Raw genomic sequence first — 22,017 nt, forward strand, 5'->3', positions numbered from 1 at the left:
GAGACACGCCTGATAATAATGAAATTGAATAGGTTTTAAATAGGTAAGTATTCCAGTCCTGTTATCCCCTCTGGATGGGTTAGCATATTAATGAGACTTCAGAGCGGTGTGTTCCTAACAAAACAATTTTTATGAGGGCTGTCATTGTAGGTCGAGTTTTAAAATATAAGTACTTATACATATATAACGGTGGGTTCATCGAATAATGCTTTAAAATATAAAACAAAGGATTTTAGGATATTGATAAAACAAACTTCGTTTTGTTAAAAATTTAGAAATTTATTTCAATAAATTTATTTAATCATTCATTATTTTTAGTGTTCCGTACAAAACTTTGTTTACGGAACACTTATGGGATCACTTCGGTCTTGTTTGATAAACAGATAATCAGCATCATTTTGGCATAAAGCAGCATTAATAAATGAAAAGAAATATCTGATTCCGTCTAAGTATTATTATTGATTTGTGCGAAATTGCATGGAGAAATTATGAATGAATTCATTCTTTAAGTCACCATGCACTTGTACGGCTGATGCACTTTTACGTAGAATTTGGTAGAACTCGAGTCTTTTGAGTCCTCTGCTTTAAGACTCGACTTAGTTTTTCACTCTTATAATTAACGGCGCGATTCGAACTTTAAGATAGGTATCGCGCCGTTAGATATTCACTAGATATGAAATAGTAAAGATATGTGACGTTCCACGGCAAAAGGTACCTTATGGCAGGTGGCGCTTACGCTTATTATTAACGCCGCTCCAATATTCAGTCGGGGTAATGGTACCTTTCGTCGTGGAACGTCACATATCTTTACTATATCTTATCTAGTGCATCTCTAATTCATTTCTCGAATCGCGCCGTAAGCCTTAACTCGATTTCTTTTCAACTTGATAGAGATCCGAGTCTTTTGTAGAGACTTCGGTCCTTTTCAGAAAACTCTCGATCTTTTTACAAACAATTTCGAAATGCATTGTCTTTATGTATAATTTGTGGATTTCGTACATAAATCATACAATAACGCCTAATTTAGGAAAACCTATACAATTGTTCACGGAGTCTTTATTCGGAGGCTCGAGTCCTTTTGAGTTGCTCTTAAAAAAGATAAAAGACTCGACTCGGAACTTTTTTTTAAGCGCAGAGTCTCGTAAAAACCAGCTGAGTTCTTCAATTTCAGAATCAAAGGACTCGAGGGCCTACCAACACTTAACTACTTTTACGTCTCATAGGTAGTACCGTACCAAAGACATATGTAACTTCGTATAAGATGAATAAAGTCTAAGGAAAAAACGTGCCTCGGAAATCAAGAAAAAGTCATTCTCGGATAGATGCCGCACACACCTTTAGCCTATACTCGGCTAGATGGCGTGACGACACCGTTTCATATTTAACAATTTTAACACATATATATCAGTGAATGAACATGGATTAAAATGAAATAAAATTCAAAAAAATCATTTTGTATAGGGGTCATCCATTAATTACGTCACACGAATTTCTAGGTTTTTTGACCCCTCCCCCCCTCCTTGTCACACTTGGTCACATTTGGCAAACCCCTCCCCCCTAGTGTGACGTCACATTTTTTCTACGAAATCGCCAAATCGAATTAAGTAAGTACCCTAAGTATTATTAATATTTAATCAAAATATTTTTGACGATATAAATATTAGTAATTTTATAACCCAAAACTGCTTAGGAAAGAAAATTAAACGAATAAAAACGATTATCGTTTCAAAAACTTGTTGTTTAAATGTACAGCGAATAAAATAATTTAAATAAATTTTCGGTTACTGATGAAGTTAAAGTGACGTCACAAACTTTGTGTCTTCCCCCTCCCCCATGGCACAATATGTCACATTTTCTTGACCCCCTCCCTCCCCCTAAACGTGTGATGTAATTAATGGACGACCCCATATACATTTTTTTGATAATTTTATTCGTTTTCATTTTGAGTATTACTTGGTACCTACCCATACATTCAGCGTTTACAGCTACAGCCATTGAAAAAATACATGACTTTCGAATCCGTTACGTTATGAGTTATGAGTATTATCCGCGTTACACGTAATGTTATTTAGTATTTGATTCAATACTACACATTTTTCTTCACAACTTGACTCTGAAAGCCTTTCGTCAATATTATTACGCGATTCGTTGAGATTACGTAAATATTGACGGCTGATATTTACACTTACAGCATAAAAATATAGGTACGCGAGCGCTTATCGAAATTGTGTTGGTATTGGTATTTAGCCAGTTTTATAGTTTAAAAAAGTTTAGTCCACATCGCTCCCTATTTTTTTTTTAAGTGAGATGCTCTCGAGTCAATTTAGATTCTGTAGATTGATAGGCGAAATTATTTTTCCCAATACGTATGTGTATAGTCCTAATACTTCCCGTGCGTATGTCAAAAGTTTAAAGGGCCATATGTACTGTAAATCCTTGTACGATATCCGTGCGAATAGGTAATTCGCAATTCGAGTCGATTTATCGCCACTTTGAATTTCCTCTTTTTCGCACTTCTATCGTAAATAATTATTACACGTTGATCAGAGTTTACTTTTTACACTGTCAATGTTACACTAACCCATGCAGCATTGCACACTGTAAAGAGACTAGGGGAAAATGATGATCATGACAGTCCATTATATGACATTATCACATCACCTAATGGACAAATCGACTTTTTGAATTAAAGGTGCTATTATTACACTAACCCATGCAGCATTACACACTGTAAAGAGACTAGGGGAAAATGATGATCGTGACAGTCCATTATATGACATTATCACATCACCTAATGGACAAATCGACTTTTTAAATTAAAGGTGCTATTAGATTAGGAACTATAACCCCTCCCCCTTTAGGCTTGTGCCTGCTCGGTCACTACAGAGAGCGCTCCGGTCTCGGTCAATCGGTCAAACGAACTAGTTCGGTCTTTTAGTTCCTTTAGTTCAGTTCGGTCGATGGGATTTCATTCTTAACAGTTCTTAGTTCATGACCGACACAAGCCTATCCCTCTACACCCTGGACTGATTCTACAATAAATTAGTTCCAATGTTTTATTTGTTAAAAAAACTAGAATTTGACCATGTGATACATAATTATGTATTCGATATAGATAGTGTATGTACGTAGGCTGTTCCATAAGTCTTGCAATGGAAGGAATCTAACAAGCTTTGACATGTATGACTGAGCGTATGGTTATCTGCCACTAATTACAAGTTCTTACATGATGTGTTTGCTGAACCTGCCAGCAGTGATAGTCGGTAAATAGATCGAAACAATTGTGAAAAGGGTAACGGCGAGTACAGAGTGATTTTCTATTATAATTTCAAACGTGGTTTATCTTACCAAGAGTGCCACGAGGAAATGTTCGGTGCCTTTGGTAAAGAGTGCCCTTCCCTTTCTACCGTATTCAGGTGGTACAAGGAATTTCAAAGAGGCAACTATAATTTAGACGACGACGAAAGACCGGGCCGACCCTTTACAAGCAGGACCCAAGAAAATATAGACGATGTTAGAAAACTGATAACTATTAATAGGCGAATTACGTGCAGGTAGATTGAGGACATTCTCCACATTAGTGCATCAACACTTAATTCAATTTTACACGAAGACCTAAAAGTTAAAAAGTTATGTTATTCTCTCTGGGTCCCTCATCTGGACAGTTAGCACTTCCACCATCATAACGCTCCTGCTCATCGTGCGATCAGAACTCGGGAGTTTTTGGAGCAATCGGGGCTTACTGTGCTGTACCATCCGTCTTATAGCCCCGACCTTGCACCGTGCGATTTTGGTCTCTTCCCGCTGATCAAGAGCCAATTAAAAGGACGACCGTCGCAACTGATGACGAGCTATTGAGTGCATGGGATGAAGCCTGCGCCACTGTCACAAACGAGCGGTGGAAGATCATGTTTGATACATGGTTGGAAAGCACGCATAAGTGTATTAACAATGATGGTTTTTATTTTGAAAAAGCTGAATAAGAAGTTAAACTTTTGCAAGACTTATGGAACAACCTACGTATGTATAAACTCTTTATTGTACAAAACACACAAAACAGATATGGCATAGGACAGGTACAAAGATAGTGTTGTGTGGTGTTGTTTACAAATAACATCAGATTACGAGCAATTACACAAAACAACGCAGACGTATCGAATCGAACACACCTATACATTCAGTCAATCGCAATCGAACTGGAAAGCAAAACAAACTAATCCCTAAACACACACTTGACTACTTATTATAATTAGTTAAACACGTGTAATCCAATATGGCGGAGTGGTAATATTCATTCCCATTTGTAAAAATCAACACGCTTTCACGGATATTAGACCAAACCCTGTTACATTTGCGTAATTAGTCGGCGTGCCCTCTTTGGTATCGCTGTGTAATCAGACCTTTTGTTTTTAGATCTCGGAAAACTATTAGAAGCGTAATTTGTGTAAATCTGACCTCGTTCGACCACACACGTGTATCTCTAATAGTATTGAGTGCATTGCGTGTCTAGTCTTAATGTCAGTATACCTTTTAGGCCATTTAATTGTTGTCTGATTTTTGTTTATTTTTGGAGTTTTTATTCGTAAAACAAAAAAGCTCTGGTAAATGTTACAAAGTGTTTGAAAGTGATATTTTCTTTGATATTTAATGTAGTACGTGTTGCAGGTAATTGCTATTAAAAGCCGTTTAAAATGTACAGTCAGTCTGATTTGAATAATGCCCCGCAGAATATGCATCCGCTAACGCATGGCTCGGCATCACGATCAGCGGCCGCGGTCGCTTCAATTGTTCCACATTAAATGCACAATTGCATTGAACGTTAAATTGGAATTGTAACTGCATTTATACTTTCCATAAATGAAAACAAAAATAAAAATAACCTTTATTTCCCTGAAAGGTACTTACATAATTATTAACTTACTTAACGTATAAAACTAAAAAACAAAATTAAAATATTATAATTAGGTGGTAACAATTGGTTTATCACGCGAGAATCATCCATTTCTGGACGAAGGCCTCCTCGATCTCATGCCAGTCGTTTCTGTTTCCATACTTTCCATACATCTGTTCGAATAGGCTATTAGAAAGGCAGAGTATTACCTTCGCAGCGTATCGCTGTGTATGCCTTTTTACTAAGAAGGGAAGACTTTAGCGATAACTCAAAAACAGCTTATTCGATCATGTTCGCTGTTGTTTTCATTGTAAGTAATTATTTATTATGCTTTTCTTATCATGATTTTTTTTCATACTTTGTTTGATATTTATGGTTCAAAAGCTATAAGGCCGTTTTTCTTTCGGAGCGTTTATTTCCGAAAATAATCGTTTTTAAACCTATTCAATGATACCCCTAGCCACGCCATAGGATTAAAGGCTCTAAAGGTACCCTAGTTATTGTATTCTTTATTTTACTACTTTCATTTATGTAGCTATCCTTATCAAATTGCAGCTTTTTAGCACGAACGGTCACGGAGCAAAGCCGCGTACGGGCAGACAAATGAACATGACGAAACTATAAGTGTTCCTAGTTGACTACGGAACCCTAAAAAAGGTCAAACTATAGAATGCCCCATTTACTGTTGTACATAAATTAACTCTAAGGGTTTATGACCCGAAACCAAATAGGTATTCATGTTGAAACAATGACATCAGCCTTCCACCCCTAACCATAGTGTGTGTCATAGTGTCTCACGCCCGCCATTTTTAGGGTTCCGTACCCAAAGGGTAAAACGGGACCCTATTACTAAGACTTCGCTGTCCGTCCGTCCGTCCGTCCGTCCGTCCGTCTGTCACCAGGCTGTATCTCACGAACCGTGATAGCCAGTTGAAATTTTCACAGATGATGTATTTCTGTTGCCGCTATAACAACAAATGCTAAAAACAGAATAAAATAAAGATTTAAATGGGGCTCCCATACAACAAACGTGATTTTTGACCAAAGTTAAGCAACGTCGGGAGTGGTCAGTACTTGGATGAGTGACCGTTTTTTTTTTGCTTTTTTTTTTGCTTTATGGTACGGAACCCTTCGTGCGCGAGTCCGACTCGCACTTGCCCGGTTTTCTTTAGTAGCCAACCCTTCACATGTATGCAAGTTTTCAATACCGTTTTTACGATCACTCGGACCATTATAACCTTTTACTACCCGTAAAACCCAACATTGTATAAAAACCATTGAAAACCGAATGTTGTAAAATCAAAATTTATTTAAAACCAAACCAAACTTTATTGTCTAAAACATAAGGTGTATTGCTGATAAGGATCGTTTAATTCTTTGGATTGTTTTTTTAATCTCGCATTTTTCTTAATCTCAATTCTTTTCATTACAATAGCAACTCTAAATATCTTAACTTAAAGATAAAATTTGCAAACAGATATTGCAAAAGATACGAGGTTGAGGAAGTAATTAATCATAAAAGAATGCGATAAGGGTGGTCATTTAACAGGCGTTTTACTGTCAGCTGTGTATTTCACAGTCGACTCACGTCAAGTGGAGTTACTAAGTAGACTTCAGCAGATGTTTCACAGAAATTATCCAAGGATTAGTTGCGATTCTGGTGTCGTGATCCTAAAGTGTGTCCTTTGAATGAATGAATGAAGGAATGAATAAAATTAAATTAAATGCGTTTAACAACAACAAGCCACAAGACAAGCCTTCTTTCTGAGCTTACTGTGGGGCTTAGTCAATTCGTGTAAAAAAAATGTCATATAATATTTCATTTACTTATTTTATTTTACTTAACATTGTGTACAGATAAGGTTAAGATTTAGTGATTCGTTTTCTTTATTATAGCTGTCTATAACAAGAATAAATATAACACCTAGCTAGAGACCACTCTTTGTATAAATTAATCTTCTTCTTCTTTAAATTTAAGAGCTGGGTTCTTGTCGGTGCAGTGGGTCTCCACCTTGGTCGGTCCGAAGCCAGCCCTTTAGTGTCCTGGTACGACACGGCCCCTACATGCTCCTTTACTTGGCGCGTATAACTTTTCCTTGGTCTTCCCCTCCCTCTCTTTCCATTTATTTTTCCTTCTATGATGTTTCTGATGAAGTGGTCGTGTCGTAGCAGGTGGCCTATCATTCTTCCTGTTCTATTTTTAATAGCACTCATAAATTAATCGAGAATGAATATTAATTTTCATTATGCAAACGTTATACTTACGGTAGTTTTTGCTTGCAAGTATAAAGTACTAAAAATAAGAAAACCGGCCAAGGGCGAGTCGGACTCGCGCACGAAGGGTTCCACCATTCAGGGTCATACCATTTACGGAAAAAACGGCAAATAATGTTATTTGTGGTATGGGTGCCCGACTTAAATATTTATTCTGTTTTTAAAATTTGTTGTTATAGCGGCAATACCCTGAAGATATGGGAACGCATCATATGTAATCGATTACTCCAACTGGCAGAAGTAACAGAAAACCAGTGTGGCTTCGTCGCAGGTAAATCGACCACCGACGCCATCCACACAGTCAGAATTTTAATGGAACAGTATAGGGACAACAAGACTGACCTACATATGGTTTTCATCGATCTGGAAAAGGCGTTCGACTGAGTTCCACGGAAGTTGATTTGGCAAGCCATGCAAGCGCACAACATACCAGAGCATTACGTGAATGTTGTGAGAGACATGTACTTAAACGTCAAAACAAAAGTGCGCTGCGCAGCCGGAACGAGCGAAGAATTTGAAGTCCAGGTCGGCGTTCATCAAGGCTCAGTATTGAGTCCCTTCTTGTTTAACCTGGTTATTAACCATCTAACAGCCAGCTTGCAGCAAGCACCGCCGTGGAACCTACTATACGCAGACGACATCGTTTTGATCAGCGAAAACGCAAACAACCTAGAAGTAATTCTAGAAAATTGGAGGACAGCACTGGAATCAGCTGGGCTACGTATCAGTAGACCAAAGGCTGAATACCTTCACTGTAACTTTAGCGGCGTTAGTAGCCTTGACACCATTAAACTACAGCACACCCCACTAAAAAAGGTAGACAGCTTTAAATATCTTGGCTCAGTTATTAGCAGCGATGGATCTATAGATGCTGACATAACCCACCGAATAAACACAGGATGGATGAAGTGGAAGGAGCTGTCGGGTGTGCTGTGTGACAAAAGAATGCCGGTGCACATCAAGGGTAAAGTGTACAAGGCTGCAGTGCGTCCAGCTATGTTATATGGGGCGGAGTGTTGGCCTTTAAAGAAACAACAGGAAAATAAGCTGCACACTGCGGAAATGAGAATGCTGCGTTGGGCAGGTGGTGTGAAATTACTGGATCGCGTACGAAACTTACACATACGAGGCAGTTTCAGAGTAAAACCTATCCCTGACAAACTGGAAGAAACCCGACTCAGATGGTATGGTCACGTCATGCGGCGACCACCTGACCACATGACACAGAAAGTGCTGCACATTTACCCACCGCCGTCGACGAGGCGAGGAAGACCCCGACAAACATGGATGGTCACTATAAATAGGGACTTAAATAAATCAAAAATACCAGCTCAGACGACCCGGGACAGACAGTCCTGGCGAAGAATTACTAGGAGAGCCGACCCCAAATGATGGGATTAAGGCTAGGAAGAAGATGAAGTTGTTATAGCGGCAATAAAAATACATCATATCTGCCGTGTCACGCGCATCTCATGTAACATTAAAAGTTGAGTTTCGAGATAATTACGTTTAAAGTTTTAAAGATTCAAATGCTGTTATCGTTGACGGTTCGACGTAATTTTTTTATTTTTTCTAATCTACATGTAGGAAATATGGTCACAGATTGGGCCCTTTAATTTTTTTTTCGCATAATTGAATAGTTTTCATTTTATTCGAATTAAATGATTTCGCATGATCAACTGTTCCATACTATAGTGGTCACACGAAGTCATGTAAGTCAAGTTACATGACATACGCGTGATCAAACGTGACACGTATTACTATACCAATATTGTTGTCGTATAAATCAAGCGCTCGGCCGGTCATGCCTAACTCCGGTAACTTAAGAAACGATTTTGGTTGTGTCAGTCATACAACTCAAGTTAACTGAGTTGTGCCTGACGCCATCGACAAAAAAATAAAGTTACATGAGTTAGTCATATGCTTTTCTCAGTAAATAATGAAGATTTTCAAAATTTTCTTTTAGAAGATATATATTTAATGGTTTTTAAGACGATTTAGACTAGTTATCCGTAACTCATGTAACTCGAGTTAACGGAGTTTGGCGTGACACGGCAGATATGTGAAAATTTCAACTGTCTAGCTGTCACGGTTAAGAAGATACAGCCTGGACACAGACAGACCGACGGACAGTGGAGTCTTAGTAAAAAGGTCCCGTTTTTATCCTTCGGGTACGGAACCCTAAGAAGTGTGTGGCAGCCGCCTGTTCGATAGGCACTTAACTTTTTATGGTAAGAAAGGTTTAACGTAGATAATAAAGCTATTTTATGGTAGCACATTGTTTTCATACTTGAAAGAATGTTGGACCAATATTGGTTTTTACATGAACAAGAACCCCACTCATGGGACACCATAGTCATAAAGGACGCCATACAATGTAGTTTCATGGCGATTTTATGACTAGGGGGCTCAAGAAGGGGGTTAAAGTGTTCAAAGCTTTGAATGTGAATGTCGTTTCATTGTTGGCAAATTCAAAAACCGGCCAAGTGCGAGTCGGAATCGCGTACGAAGGATTCCGTACCATTACGCAAAAAAGTTAATTGTTTAAATAAAGTAGTAATCTAAATGATTTTTTCACCTTATTAAAATTAAAGGAGTAGGTACGGTGTAAAAGTTAAGACTGTCTTTGTCGTCGACTGTACACTAGATGAGGACAGTATGGGACGGATTACTTACTTTATGGCTCCTCTACACGATGGGCCAGCGCCGGCCACTCCAAGGGACGCAGCCATGCGGTAGAATGAGATAGCAATATCACTTGCTCCCTCTAATGCATAAATGCGTCCCTTGGAGTGGCCGGCGTTGGCCCATCGTGTAGAGGAGCCATTAGTGTGTTAGCGTTAACGGTGTTAGGCTGCCTTTCCACTGAGTGAGGGAATCAGCCATTAGCATTCATTGTGATCCACATCCCTTCTCCGCTCCGCTGGATTACAACCAATACTATTCCCGGATGTGTTTTCTCATCACCTTACCTCAGTCAGAGATATATATAACTCCGTATAAGATAAATAAAGTCTGAGAAAAAAACGTGCCTCGGAAATCAAGAAAAAGTCAGAATAGATGGCGCCATATACCTTTGGCCTATTCTCGGCTAGATGGCGTTGACACCGTTTGATATTTAACAATTTTAACACATAAGTATCAGTGAAAGAACATGGGTCAGTATGGAACAATAAAAATTAAAAATCATGTGTCCGTAAACATATTTTGATTAATTTATACATTTTCAATTTTATTTTAAGTTTTAATCGTGTGTCGATAGATGGCAGTAAATGTACCTACCGTGACTACAAAATTTACTTTGGCAATAGCCCTCTATACTATCTATTCTCTTTGCCTCAGTGGAAGGGCAGTTTATTCAGGATCGTCGTATACAGATCACATTAAACTGGTTTTCTCATTATCTACCAGAGACAAAGTTTTTATACGCGGCAAAGAATATCAAAGAGCTCGTATTCCTTTCTTCGTGACTCGCAAAAGCATTGAGATTCTCAAACTTTCGGAATTTATTCAATAAAATCTTCCCACACAGACATTTCGAAGAAAGTTCGTACATTGACGGAGAAGTAATAGGGAAGTTTAAACTTGAATGTCTGAACTGCAGGTATGTTTAAGAATGAGAAAAGGGAAGCGCTTTGAAAATTTGTCCGGTTGTCTATACAGCCGTATATTTGGATTGAAAAGTTAGGTTATCGGCGCAATTCGGGAAATGAATTAGAGATGCACTAGATATGAAATAGTAAAGATATGTGACGTTCCACGGCAAAAGGTACCTTATGGCAGCTGGCGCTTACGCTATTATTAACGCCGCTCCAATATTCGGTCGGGGAAATGGTACCTTTTACTATGGAACGTCACATATCTTTACTATTTCATATCTAGTGGATCTCTAATTCATTTCCCGAATCGCGCCGTACGTTTGGATTGAAAGAAATATCGGTGCGTACTAAATATTAATCATGTGCTTGATAAAAAATAAATATAAATTTTTGGTGCCCAAGAGTAGACTTGAGGAAGAAGCGTGTGATTGAAATCTTGACCCCGTTTTTGTTTGAAGAAACGTCACTTTTGACACTGATCTAGACACGCGGCAGCGTGTCAAGCCAAGTTCAAGCAAAGGAACTGGCTAGCCAGCGCCAAGTGTAATATTACACGAACCACTAGGTGCCACTTTTGACCCTTCTATAACTCAAAACATCTTTAACGTAAACACATAAAACTACGTGTGTTTAATTATATCCATAAGGACATCTAGAAGCCCAAATTTCATGAAGCTAGCTCAAACGGTTATAAAGATATGAAGGTCAAAAAGTCGTAAATTTTAAGACTGACTGACAGACCTATAGTACCTAAACCTAACCTACTTCCAGATGACCTAGAAGGATGAAATTTGGAATCCAGCTCAGTTATTGTGTGAAAGCGTAGGAAAAAATCTAAAAATAAAAAAAAGTTTTGAAATAGGGGGGGTCCCCATACAAAAAAACCATTTTTTATTGTGACTGACATATAAGTACCTAAACCTAACCTACTTCCAGATGACCTAGAAGGATGAAATTTGGAATCCAGCTCAGTTATTGTGTGAAAGCGTAGGAAAAAATCTAAAAATAAAAAAAAGTTATAAAATAGGGGGGGTCCCCATACAAAAAAAAACATTTTTTATTGTGACTGACATATAAGTACCTAAACCTAACCTACTTTCAGATGACCTAGAAGGATGAAATTTGGAATCCAGCTCGGTTATTGTGTGTAAGCGTAGGAAAAAATCTAAAAACAAAAAAAAGTTAATAAATAGGGGGGGTCCCCATACAAATTTCTATTTTATTGTGACTGACATATAGTACCTAAACCTAACCTACTTCCAGATGACCTAGAAGGATGAAATTTGGAATCCAGCTCGTTAATTGTGTGTAAGCGTAGGAAAAAATCTAAAAATAAAAAAAAGTTAAATAATAGGGGGGGTCCCCATACAAAAAACCTGTAATACGCGCTAAACAACCGGCAAATGGTGTGTCGTTGGTGGCGCGCGGCACCACATAATTAATACAAAGAACAGAAGTAAAAAACATGCAGCGGAAACACAAGAAAAAACATTAAATCTCAATACCTGCCTAGTTTTCTTTACAAAAAGTACTGATATCCCATCAAAAACATAAATGTAAAAAAGGAGAGCCAAGTTCAATACAAAAATTATGCTTGGCTGTGGGGTTCGCCGCAAAAAGAATGGAGATCTAAATGAGTGCCAAGTTCTATGCAAAATCCAAATATGTATTTATAGAAACAAAATAACATTATAAACAAGTATTGAACTCTATTTCTTTGCTTTATTGGATACCTATAACAATTGCTGTTATTTTAAAAAAATGTGAGATCTTAAAGTAGGTTAGATTTGGCTTGGCCAGTTTTTATCAGAATTACAAAATATATATGTTGAATAACTTTATAAAATGACTGATGTAATGAAAACTGGCCAAGTCAAATCTAACCTGCTTTAAGATCTCGCATTTTTTTTTAAATAACAGCAATTGTTATAGGTATCCAATAAAGCAAAGAAATAGAGTTTAATACTTGTTTATAATGTTATTTTGTTCCTGTAAATATAATATATATCATTGGTAAAATGTCAATATTGTTTTATAGTATTTTCTTATCTGTTGCAAATGTAATTGCCGTGGTTTAAGATGGTAGTCTCTTTTTGTCCGTCATGTTGTCTTATCCCATGTTCCCCGTACTCGCAAGGTTTAAACTTAACTCGCTGTTTTATTCAAATCCCACCAAATCCCACCATTATCTTTTTTATCAGAAACTTTTGGAATTGAAAAGTTTTGTTGAAAGTTAAATTTCAAACGGGTAAAATGAAATGAACTGAAAGCAAAGTTTCTTTAGCCTTTATTGTTGCTTAATATTTAAAATTAAGGCTAATGCAGCTTTACTCAGTAAACAAGGAAATGTACTTACCTTGAAAAATAAAACAAGACAACTTATTCACATAAATACAATTTTGTTTGTTGTAGGTAACAGTCGAAATTTTCACAGATGATGTATTTCTGTTGTTGCTATAACAACAAATACTCAAAAGTACGGGACCCTCGGTGGGCGAGTCCGACTCGCACTTCTCCGGTTTTTCAAGAACTCCTCTCTTGAGGAAAGTTCTCTCTCTCTTTCTCTCTCCTCCTTGGCAGGAATGCCTGTCTCACTAATTATTTTACTAAAGTATGTCAAACTTATTTTACGAGTAACAATTGTTTAAAACGCTTCGCCTCAAACAAGATGAATTTTCAAGCGCTCTTATCAAAAGTTTCGTCGCCATTTAAAACTATGGAAATTAAAACAATAGTGGCTTAATGATCGCCATTACGGATTATTTTATTCATGACGATGCAAGTTTAGTTTGTTTAGGATTTAAGTAGATTATTTCTTATTAATAAAAAATAAGTTACTTTTCATAATTTGGACGGTCTCCTTGATAAATAAAGCAGTCGTTTGAAGAAAAATTATACCCTATAAGTTTCTTTTATTTAGGCAATCATCATCATCATCATCATTTCAGCCTTTATACGTCCCACTGCTGAGCACAGGCCTCCTCTCATGCGCGAGAGGGCTTGGGCTATAGTCCCCACGCTAGCCCAATGCGGATTGGGGACTTCACATACACCTTCGAATTTCTTCGCAGATGTATGCAGGTTTCCTCACGATGTTTTTCCTTCACCGAAAAGCTAGTGGTAAATATCAAATGATATTTCGTACATAAGTTCCGAAAAACTCATTGGTGCGAGCCAGGATTTGAACCCGCGACCTCCGGATTGAAAGCCAGACGTCATTATCCACTCGGCCACCACTGCTTATTTAGGCAATATTGGACTTAAAAGTCAATATGGCCACTTTTTAATGTAAGATTTTTTTTGAGTGCTTGTACTACCTATCATAAGTATTCTTTGTTTTTAAATCATAAAAGTAATTAAGTAATAAATATTTGAAAGACCAAGCTTTACTGGGAAATCAGAAAAACTCAAAAATGCGCGATTTTACAGAGATAAGATGTAGCTAGAGTAGCTAGATCGATTTTTCGCACTCGATAAATATCACAAATTGCATCGAAATCGTTAGAGCTGTTTCCGAGATCGTCTGCAAATGATGCTTAATTAAGCTTAGAATAAATTTAGTGGTAAAATTACTGTCTTGGGTGTATCCATGGTATAATAATATACTCCGCCAGGTACTCTCTTCCCGTCTTTTCTAGGTCACCTGACTGACACAAGCCTACGTCATCATACGACAGCGCTATATGATAATATGCGATCCGATAGCGGCCATGTTATTGTAACGTAGGCTTGTGTCACTCTGGGAAGAGGAGACCATGTTTTATTAGACTATGGGTGTATCCAGAGGCCGTGAGTTCAAGTCACACCCAAGACAGTTATTTTTCCATTTTTAAATTTATTCTGTTTATAAATAAATATACAAGAATTGCTTGTTTAAAGGTATTAGGCCCACTTGCACCAATCCACTAACCCGGGGTTAACCGGTTAAACCTGGAGTTACCATGGTTACCAGTACAATTTGACACTGGGTTGACAGTTAAACCGCTTAACCCCGGGTTAGTGGGATGGTGTAAGTGGGCCTTAGATAAATAAATCTGCTTTGTGTTTTTAATGCCATTTTACTATTCAAATAGCGAAATGTAGGCCATCGCTGCAGAGAGCGTTTAATTAAATTAATGTTTAAGCGCGAAAATCTCAAATGCTGTGAGATTTAAATTAAGTTTGCCCTGATTTCTTCTGACTGAACTATAATAAATAAATAATAATTCAGCCTATATATGTCCCACTGCTGGGCACAGGCCTCCTCTCATGAGCGAGAGGGCTTGGGCTATAGTCCCCACGCTAGCCCAATGCGGATTGGGGACTTCACATACACCTTTGAATTTCTTCGCAGATGTATGCAGGTTTCCTCACGATGTTTTCCTTCACCGAAAAGCTAGTGGTAAATATCAAATGATATTTCGTACATAAGTTCCGAGAAACTCATTGGTACGAGCCAGGATTTGAACCCGCGACCTCCGGATTGAAAGTCGGGCGTCATATCCACTCGGCCACCACCGCTTATACTGACTGAACTATAAAATAATTAAATAGGAACTACATTCTTGAGAGGTTGTACAATTTGTACAGTCAACAAAAGAGCTATGTATACAGGCAAAGTGCCAAAAATATGTATACACGACCTTAATGTACAGGCAATAAAGTACTGTATACATATTTTTGACACTTTGCCTGTATTCATAGCTCTGTTGTTGACTGTACATACCTATACCTACTTATCTTTTATTAAACTGTAATTCGTGAGAATAACACTCACCCCTAGTAACAAAATAAATAATAGTACTAGGTACAGAAGATTTACTCTCTAACAAAACGCGTCTGTTACGATTTAGGACAGATATGACCGCTAGGTGGCGACAGCGCCCCGCGCGGCTTATATGGCTAGCCACCAAAATTGGTGTGTAACGGATGTACCTCATACCTGTTGCAAAGCGACGAAATCGCGGAGTGAGCCACGCCTGCCCTAGTGTAAATTTCATCCGATAGCTTGACGTGACCACCGTTGCGTTAAGCGTAATTTTTTATGGAAAAAGTGAAAAATTATTTATGGATATATGGGTTTTATTTAGCTTGACCCCGTATATACTTAAACTTCTTTGTATATAAATATATGGAGCTTAAAATCTTTGCAACCGATTTTTCGGCCGCTTCTACTTAACTGATTTCGATTAAATTTCGCATCCCTATCAAGTCCCCGTGACAATGACTTTTCATAATATTTTCAACCTTGTTTTGTTTTATATGAGAGAAAAATTGATCGCTTTCGGCATGACACGGAGGAAGCTTACCGGAAGCGTGCGAATTTTTCCGTGCCGTTTACACACTCCATTCCTCAATTTTCAATTAATATAAAAACATCCACTCAACTGCTTATTAAAAATTAGTTTAGATCGTATAATTACGGTAATGTTACTTTTAGGGTTCCGTACCCAAAGGGTACCCTACTATTAGCATCCTAGGGGATAGAGCAAACTCTAATTATATGCATTTTGGACTAAATGAAGGTATTAAAATGATCAATTTCATTAAAAACAAAGCCACTTTTCAGAAACTAATCAAGTTCACAAATTTGTATACTTACCTACATTTTTCACCTTATTGCAATGGAGAAATGGCTTAATTAATACGACTGTACCGTGCCGTCATAACAAACCTCATAAATCCCCTGTCACCTAATAAGCATAAAACCTCACAAGTCATATTAGCACGTACTAGGCTCATTATTCAACTTTTAACTCAACAAACTCGTATCTAATAAAATATCTCGTGTTCAAATTTAAACTTTATTCACAAAGAATACGGTTGCTTTTGTATTTGTGCAATTAAGATTAGAACTTGTTTTGTGGTTAAATAGTAATTGCGGTTATTCCAGTGTTAGGTGTTCGCGACAGTAATTCTGTAAAGTAGGTGCTGTCATATAAAACGGTTTACCAAATATCACGCGAGGGGGCGCTGTACCGAGAGCGGTGATTTCTTCGAAACCCGCATATAGAAAATTTCATCGAAATCGTTTGAGCCGTTTCCGAGATCCACGAAATATATAGCTAATATTTATTATGTTTATATAATACAAGAATTAATCGTTTAAAGGTATAAGATACTATAGGTATGTCGTCCTACTGTTTTAATGAAATCCTCCGAGCCATAATGAAAGCCTTAGGTATTCAATCCCCGTTAATTTAACCTTAAGTGCATTTCTCCTTAAAGTGTTCAAGTTTAAGTGCCCATCAAAAAGTTAACGAAAGCGTCAACGTCTTTCTGTTTTAGCGCTAGGTATAAAAAGTTAGGTACCTACGTCAGAATATTGGTAATATGACTTAAAACATTTTGAAATAACTAAATAATATAATACAGTTTAGAAATTTCTGCCTGATTCTAATTTTAATTCTCAAGCACTAACAGTGCGAGCAGCGTTCACGATGGCCGTGTATCGCGTACTGCGTCTCGCCGCGTTGCACGCTGCGCGCGCGCCGAGAAAACAGGTTGAGGGAAGTCTTCCGCTGTTATTGTAGGTGGGCATAGTGGTGTGTTTGGGCTTGGGTCACCTAACACTTGTAGCGATACACTGTAAGTACTCCTACTGTACTCTCCGAAACATGTCGCGCGAGTGACTAAAAACAAGTGAATCTAAACCGTAAAATTATTCAATAATAAATTTAATATGACCAGACGTTACCTAATTTTATCCATGGCAACTCAAAGCTCAAAGCGTGTAATGGATCGTACGGGCAGTGTCGCCAGTAACCTAATTGTTATCAAGCCGCGTAATGCGATCACTGGCAACATGTGGTTCGTCTAATAGAATATCGGTGCGGAAGCTACGCTAAACTAATTTTGTTTGTTGAGGCTTTTAAGCATACAGTGAATATTCTAATATACCCGCAAATTGAATAGAGGAGATTTTTTATTACATGCTTTTATAAGTAATAAACATAGTATGTACTTATGTACCTACCTATGTAACTATGTACCTATGTTTGTACGGGTCAATTCTTGCACGTTAAATTTAACCTACTTTCCGGTTTCCGACGAAGCTGAAAATTTGCATACTTGTGTAAGTCGGATCACGATGTAATATTATGGTACCTTGGAGCTGATCTGATGATGGAGACAGGAGGTGGCCATCACCATCATATCAGCCAGAGGCGCGAGAGAGAGAAGCAACCTAATTGTGTTTGGGGTTTCTAGAATTGTCTTAGTATTAGCTGCCTGTGGAAAGAAAGGTACAGTCAGCGATAAAAGCTTGTACCAAAACTGAAATTTTAGCCATAAACATTTCTGCGTACATATTCATTACTTGTGACAGATGTCAAGTCGCGTCAAAATTGTGACAGATGTCAAGTCGCGTCAAAAAGTACGTGTTTTGAATTTTAAAAAAGTCACGTTACCTACATGAAATGAATGAGGGTTTCCGCGATCGAGTTTTTCACTAGATGACAGCACTGTGGCGAAAGGTCTAGCTGTCATAATCCACCAATCATGTTTAACCATGTTTTTTTTTATTGGTGGATTTTACAGCAGCTGTGAAAAAGACCTCTCGTCACGGTGCTGCCATCTAGTGAAAATCTCGATCGCGGAAACCCTCTTTGCTTCAAAAGGCTCGGCCCGACTTCAGCCGGTCGGCAGGGATCGTACCTACATACAAATTTTATGCGATTTTGGCCGCCCTTTCGCTCCTCACTCAAAAATTTGAGGCACAAAACATCAAAACAATTCACATAGGAGCTGTGCAAGAAATCTCACACATTTTACAAAATAAAGGTTGACTGGTAGAGAATGCCTTATGGCCTTATGTACAATGTGTTTTTCCTACGTGCATTAAAGATTAAATAAATAAAATAATTACCACCACTACCGGCGTCCACGTACCGGAAGGCGCAGCATGGGTAGACCCCCCACAAGATGGACTGATGACCTGGTAAAGGTCTCGGGAATCCGCTGGATGCGTCATTGTGGCACTCTTTGGGGGAGGTCTATGTCCGGCAGTGGACGTCCTCTGGCTGATATGATGGTGATGATGATGAAATATAATAAAGACATAGCACAAGGTAATATTCATTGTAACAGTTCGAGCATGTTTTTGCCTGATGAAACAAGATTAGAAACAAAGTAACCTGTAGTTAAATAATTACTATGTTTAGATTCATAATGAAAGCTTAAGATTCCGTTCCGCTATCAATACTCAAAATAACCGTCTAAAATGTGCCCCAAATGGTATAAAACTCAAATATTACTGAAAAGATTAAATCTTCGAATAATTTCAAACAATATCTGTAAACAAGATATAAAATTAATGACTAATTTACCATCTATTGTCGTTCGATACCGAAACTCCTTCAATGAAATACCTTATTCGCAAATTTCCACTCCACTTAATTTCCTCAATCTCTTTGTCTCTGATGTAAGACGAGTATCGCCAGTGAAACCTGGACAAATGGAATCTTAAGGAACGAGGAACTTTGTTTCCATTTAAAATATTTTTATTTTGGCCCTTTTTAGGGTTCCGTACCACAAAAGGAAGAAAACGGAACCCTTATAGGATCACTCGTGCGTCTGTCTGTCTGTCTGTCCGTCTGTCACAGCCTATTTTCTCCTAAACTAATAGACCAATTAAGTTGAAATTTGGTACACATATGTAAAATTGTAACCCAAAGACGGACATGTAACGTAAACAAATGAATTTTAAACATAGGGGCCACTTTTGGGGGGTAAATGAGAATATTAAAAAATAAAGTTTTTTAAACTATATCGTGTTACATATTAAATGAAAGAGCTTATTATAAGAATTTCAAATGTATTTTTTTTATAATTTTAGAATAAACAGTTTAGAAGTAATTCAAGAAAATAAGCAAAAAATTACCATCCCCCCCCCCCTTTATCTCCTAGCTATTGGGTCTAAAATTTTGAAAAAAATACATAAAATAGGTCTTTACCTATAGATGACAGGAAAACCTATTAGAAATATGCAGTCAAGCGTGAGTTGGACTAATTACTTAGTTTTTGATCCGACCCCTACGGGTTTTTTAAAGGCAATTCACTCGCGTTTCACATATAAAAATACATTGTTAAAAATTGAGTAATGTACGGAACCCTTGAAACGCGAGTCCGACTCGCACTTGGCCGGTTTTTATAATTATACGGTGCGAATCTCGTTCGAGGCCAGATTCATGGACTTCTCCTACTCCTCCTAAATATAAGTATTTATTTATATTATTGTGTACAAAGTATAATAATGTATCAAAAATACAAAGCCTATTTATTTATATTCGAGTATCACAGCAATACCCGATCTGACCCTAACTGAGATTTGAACTGAGGGCATTGAGGTCTATCAGCTGTGTAGGCAGGATCGATATACTGGACTGTCGGCAAAATTAAATTCCATTTGAAGTGAGAATTTCCAGCTGACGCGCGCTCCTCGAGAAGTCAACTTCTCGTTATAAAGCGAAACATGTCGAACAATTTTCGACTTGAAAAACGTAAGTAACGAGTCGTTTTAATGTAATAGGGAGTATTACTGCAATGTTCTGCCGCCAGAGTGCAGCACTAATTTGTTTAGTAAACCATAGAGTAACTTACACATATACACTAGGCCTTAAACAGTTTTTTGTCAAGTTTTCACTATGACATTGATGCATCAAGGCGGTTTGTTTACAGGTGGCTTACCGCGAAACGCAAAAATCGAAATTTCGCTATCCGTCTCTCTATCGATCGAATAGGCAAGAGTGATAGAGAGGCAGAAACCGCGCGATTGTCGTGTTTCGCGGAAAGCCATGTGGTTGGGCAAGTGACGCCCTCTATGCTGAGTTTTGCGTAATATTCCCTATTTAATTTGTCTTTAAAGTCTCACGACTCACGATATAAAGTTATTAGAGTTCATCCAAGTTCTATTTAACCGGGTTTCACTGTAAACACCGCTAAACGCTCAGAATTAGGCGGCCGAGAGAGGTAATCTCATCAATTACCGATAGATTATCAAGTTCCCCGTCCGTATTTTGAATACAGAAAGACGATTAGTACCTACTATCGATATCGGGGTAAAGGTAACTGTCAATAGGGAATATTAAGCAAAATTCTGCGTAGAGGGCGTCACTAGCTCAATCACATGGCCTACCGTGAAACACGATATTCGAATGTTGACTCTTGCCTATTCGATCGATATGAGGCAGATAACGAAATTTAGATTTTCGCGTTTTTTCTATTTCCTCTTATAGGACTCGCGATAAAGCTATCTTTCTCTATCAAAGCGTGTCAGGCCCTTGTCCTGCGATGAAAACCGCTTGGCACGCCATATACAAATTAGTTTGGTTAGGCCATAGACTAGGAATCCTCTAGACCGAGTTTAGAGCAATTATTTTATGCAACCGATGATGCCAAAAATGCGGGGGTGCGCGGGACGAGGTGAGCGAAGTCCCGTGCCGTGATTGGTCCGTTCAAAGACACGGACGTCACACAGACACTTTCGACTCGAACACGGAGTAAAATTACCGTATGCGTGGCAGAGGGGGTAGCGCGACTATGCTCAGTCTGGAGGATGTTTTGTCCGTGGGTTAGGCTGTCAGTTAATTGAGCACGATTTTAACGTAACGAATCGTTTTATGATTTATTTATTGTTATGAGTCTCTATTCTCATGACTATTAACACTTTACTTAAGGACTTAACGGCTTCCTAGCCTAGTCGGTAGTGCCTACGAAGCTGGAGGTCCCGGGTTCGAATCCTGGTAGGTATGGGTATTTATTTTAGTGTTTATCACAAATATTTGTGAGTTACCTATGGATGTTTTCTATGTACATAAAGTATTTTTACAGTACACCTGGTGCTTGATTACAATACCCTGTGCTATAATAAGCACACTATGTAACCACGTCGAAAATTTAAAGGGCCATATGTACTGTAAAACGTTGTACAATACCTATTTATATAACTAATGTAAAACTACCTATGTATTATGCTCCCGTATTGGCTTATACAGCCATGAAAAAAGTTGTCGCCCTGCCTAATACTGTTTGTATAGTCTGCAATAGACTGAAAGGCCTATGATTATGTATATCGTCGTCTAATACCCACAACACAGTCAAGCCTTAATGAGCTTACTTATATTTTATTCTGAGCTTACTAAAATTAAACGTTTTTCATATACTACTACTCGCTTTATTTTCTTTGTAATTATTCTAATTTTAGCAATAAAAACTAATTCCATACATAGTTATACGTTACCTACTTAATGTTTATGCCAATTTTCATATCGTTTT

The sequence above is a fragment of the Cydia fagiglandana genome, chromosome 14 (genome assembly GCF_963556715.1).
Source record: "Cydia fagiglandana chromosome 14, ilCydFagi1.1, whole genome shotgun sequence".
Taxonomy (NCBI): domain Eukaryota; kingdom Metazoa; phylum Arthropoda; class Insecta; order Lepidoptera; family Tortricidae; genus Cydia; species Cydia fagiglandana.